Raw genomic sequence first — 4,229 nt, 5'->3', positions numbered from 1 at the left:
TGAACTGTTTGGACCTGAAGCATTAAATTCTCAGCAAACTAAAGGTATTGCCTTTGTGAAAGTAGCATCCAATCCTGAGTTGCTTGGCTGTGGCGGTAAGGTGCCGGGACCTTATTTTGAACCGTTCATCTTTGATGGTTTGGTCTCACTAAGTAATAGAAAAACTGACCTGAAACCAGTGCATATTGAGAGACGCTGGAGGTGCTCAGATTAATTCTTTCTAGTGTTTTGCCTTTCTCAGCAGACTGCATGTGGTTTTAATGTTGTACTGCGTGGAATAGAGATGGCTCTGAGACCAGTTCAATGGGTTTATATAAAATCAGAACTTGTTGCAGAAGTTTTTCCCATCGCAGTATGCCCAACCTTGCTAACCTTGTGTGTCGTTGGGAAATGACGTTGTGGGTTGGTTAGTGCGTCCTAGTCTGGAGGTTCTAGATCAGTGGTTCTTAACCTTGTTGGAGGTACCGAACCCCACCAGTTTCCTATGCGCATTCACTGAACTTTTCTTTAGTGAAAAATAAAATATGATTTTTTTTTCCAAATTCAAGACATAGATTTTGTTTTACTGGTGCACAAAATGAGCCGTGCATGTCACGGCGGAGGCTCTGCCGAACCCCTGAGACGACTCATCAAACCCCTAGGGTTTGATCGAACTCAGGTTAAGAACCACTGTTCTAGATAATTCCCTCAGTCACAAGGCCCCAGACATTTCGTTGACGCTGAAGCTGTACCCAGCTTGTGTGGTTACTCGTGCACAAGCCCGTAAAGATGTTGATATTTAAACTCTTTTTGTCTAAGTGCTTGTGAAATATTTGCAAAGTGTCAGTGCAGTGTGTTATCTCAGTGAAGATAACTGGACTCACCAGATTCTGAAAAGGCCATGATGTCACTCTGCTGAAAACACCATAGACTGGTTGACCTGTAGAGGGGAAAGTGTTTGATGCTATAAACACAACACTGACAAATACACACTCCAAAAGCAAGGCGACTGTAGAAAATGAATCCTTCTAACCAAAAAGAATCTTTAACCTTAACTATGATGCCATTTTTAATTATTAGTTTTTAAATTAAGTGATAGGTATGGAAGAAGCAGAAGCATGTAATTTATGCATAATCATCATTAATATTAACATAATATTAAAAGTTCAGAGTTAAGAGGTTCTCAGTCATCCAGGTCATCGTAGTCTAAGGAGCTTGGAAAGAAAAGCGTCTGGACTTCTTTAAGTTGCTTGAAGACGTTCATATGGCTGATAACTGTGATTTGGTGTTTAAAAAAATCACCTACGCATTGCCCCTTAGTATTACTTTGTACTATTATTTCATCGAAAATTTTGATATAATAATTAATTTGACAGTTTTGGGTGTGATCAGTGATTTACTTTCTAAATACATTATCGACAAGCTTCATTTACATATAATTTGGAAGAATTTACTTTCATTCTAGTTCACTCACCTGCTGATGTCTCCAATGTCTCCTTACACCAAGATTAACTTGACAGTTCAAATGGTATGAATTAAAGTAGAGCTGTGCCTGGATTAATAAAATAAGATAAAAGTGTTTCACATGGCGATATTTCTCCAATGTAAAGTTTTAATACAAACTGTGAGTGCTACAAAGATCAAAGTGTTTACAGCTGTTTTCTATGTTTGAAACCATTTCCATTGCATATTTACCAATTGCTGAACATATTTTACAAAACGTATTCAAAATTCAAACTATTTAAGAAAAAATATATACAAATGTCACGGCGGCAGACGTGTGGAGTTATGATCGAGGACCCAAAATGGAAGCACGGCCTATGATGCAAGTGAGCTTTATTTAAGGTGCGCAGGATACAGCAGGAGCGGAGAATGGCATACACAGAAACTAAGGGGAACCTAAACAGAGGAAACACAGGGAGACTCCAGGAGACATCGCAGACGGACCAGCGATGAGAACGAGATGACTGCACTACAAATACACAAGCAGAAACACGAAGGAATGAGGAACAGGTGGCAACACAGCTGGAACTGATTGGGCAAGACGAGACAAGGAAGTAAAACAGAATACATGAGACACAGACCTTCACAATAAAACAGGAAACTCAACACACACAGACTCAGAGACACAAGCTTTACACAGAGACCTGACTACACTGGAACACACAGGCAGGGATGAGTAGACACAGAACAGAGGGAGCACAGAATAACATGAGGAGCAAAGGGATCAAAACTAGGACCTAGAAATACAGACAGCAATAACATGAGGGAAATAAATAATAAACAATGCAACTCACTGGGCCACAGACCCAGGACCAGGACAATAAATACAAACAAAATAACTGAAAACTCACAAGTATATAATTTATGATTACACAGAAGGTTACCTGTTGTAACCAGTAGTGACTGAATGTCATGAAGCATCTGGTTCTGGAGGTGGAATGACATGTTCTCTATAAAAGTATGTAATCATATAAGAATTTCACAAAAATGCTAGAAGTAATCTGAAGTGTCAGCTGAGATCAAACAAAACAAAAATCCACTTATTCCCTCACATTGAAAATTGTATTTACGTCAGTAGTTTCCCTTGTTTTCTTTCGGTGAAGGCATTTAGGTATCTAGGTATTACTTACCTGCTGAAGTCAGTTGTGTCCTCACACCAAGATGGCTAAAGTGAAAGTAAATAAAACTCCAGTTCTGCCTGTGAAATATGTGGCCTGGGTGTGGTTTGGAAAAAAATGTGTCAGGTAACACTAGCTTGTTTTTCAGTTGAGAAACATGGACTCAGACATCAAGATGTTAAATCCCACCATATCTGTGCTCTGATAATGTTTTTCCCCCTAATGGTTAAAGTCCTCTTTGTAAAAAACATGAAGAAGTCATCAAAAAATGTTTTGCAACAATCAATATACTGAAACAAAGAAATTAGTGAGTTTTGGGGAGTAAAAGCTACTGAGATGTGGTGTTTGGAGTCAATGGGCTTTGATCAGTAGTGGTTCCATTGTTAATTCAATGGTGCTGGTTTGGTTGGTTATTATGCAAATGTACAGTTTATAAGGTCGAGGAAAGCTGCAGTCAGCTGAGACTGAAGAAGTCACCGAGTGACGAAACGTTTCTCCCACTGAAAACATCCAGATGAACACAATCAACTTTTTGGGATTTACTTACCTGGATGACTGAGCCTGAGCATCAAGACGTTTTACCCAAGGATGTTTGGCAAGAAGACTGAAGCAGCCTGGAATCAAAACGCCAACATTTCGGTTGAGTAGGTGACTTGCTCTACCACCTGAGCTACAGCCACCCCAGACATATTACAGGGTTTAAAGTCTACAAGAATTAAATATCTTGGAAAGAAGAAAGCAAGAAATAAAAACACCTGGAAGAAACTGTTCTTCTTTCATTTACTCATTGTAACTCACTAGGCCAGAGTTACAGCAAGCACAATTTGTTTGTTGCCACAAATGTATCGCCCATATGAGATCACTAAATGTTTCTCAATCCTAAAAGCTCACACGGCGTCTGTTATGCATGTTTAGTTCTGTAAAGAGAGACCTGCCTGACCTGTTTTGTATCAAAACTGTACCAACCTGTACCTGGTTGGTACAGTTTTCAGTGCTTTTGCATTTTCACTTCAGCCAAACACCAGGTCAGACAAACTTTGTTTCAAAGAATTGTTCCCCAACCAACAAAAAGATGGATTAGTCAAAGCATTCACAGTAGTGATGCGCGAATCATGAATGAATTGTTCAATACTCGAGAATCACTTTACTGACTCATGAATCATGATTCACAAGCCCAAATGACTCACTGACTCATCCCTGTTGCTGTTAGCAGCAATGTATCTAGCTTATAATTAAAATTGTGGAGAAAAACACAACATCCAGTATCTTAACAAAAAATTTCTGCTCTGAACTGGAAGAAAAAACCCTGAGTAGAAGCTCACGTCAAGAAAATAGCTCCTCGGTTCACAGTAACATCGCTCTGCTAACATACTAACAGTACATTTGCGCTACTCACCCCCTCCCTCCTGGCTCACAGCTTCTTCTTCTTCTTGGTTGGCAACCGATGTTAAGGTGCATTACCGCCCCCTGGCTCACAGCTCAGTGGACATTTAGATGAAAAAATATATATTTAACACATTTAAGGAAAATACTAATAAAATAAAAAATACAAATATATTAAAATAAAATAAATGTTTATTAAGCAATTTTGATAGGAAATTGCTTAATTTTAGAAATGTTTTTGCTCTT

At 38.9% G+C, this 4,229-nt stretch overlaps 1 long non-coding RNA gene across 5 annotated transcripts in view; it reads right to left on the bottom strand.

Annotated features, from left to right (window-relative positions):
* The window catches only part of LOC102302430, an 11,542-nt gene extending 8,432 nt beyond the window's left edge, over positions 1 to 3,110 (bottom strand). Inside the window, exons 1-4 of one of the 5 annotated variants that reach the window (XR_006053276.1) lie at positions 2,535 to 3,110; positions 1,739 to 2,432; positions 1,454 to 1,531; positions 864 to 919 (exon numbers count right to left, since the gene is read on the bottom strand). This is a non-coding gene — a long non-coding RNA (uncharacterized LOC102302430). Of the gene's footprint in view, positions 1 to 863; positions 920 to 1,453; positions 1,532 to 1,738 lie in introns of all 5 variants that reach the window. The other 4 variants (XR_006053275.1, XR_006053274.1, XR_006053272.1 and 1 more) reach the window with 4 other exon arrangements.
* Between the last annotated feature and the right edge of the window lie 1,119 nt (positions 3,111 to 4,229).

The sequence above is a fragment of the Haplochromis burtoni genome, unplaced genomic scaffold, assembly GCF_018398535.1.
Source record: "Haplochromis burtoni strain Fernald_Lab_line unplaced genomic scaffold, NCSU_Asbu1 Contig_766, whole genome shotgun sequence".
In the NCBI taxonomy this organism is placed as follows: Eukaryota; Metazoa; Chordata; class Actinopteri; order Cichliformes; family Cichlidae; genus Haplochromis; species Haplochromis burtoni.
The sequence above is the reverse complement of the archived record's forward strand: the minus strand, read 5'-3'. Positions and strand labels throughout refer to the sequence as shown.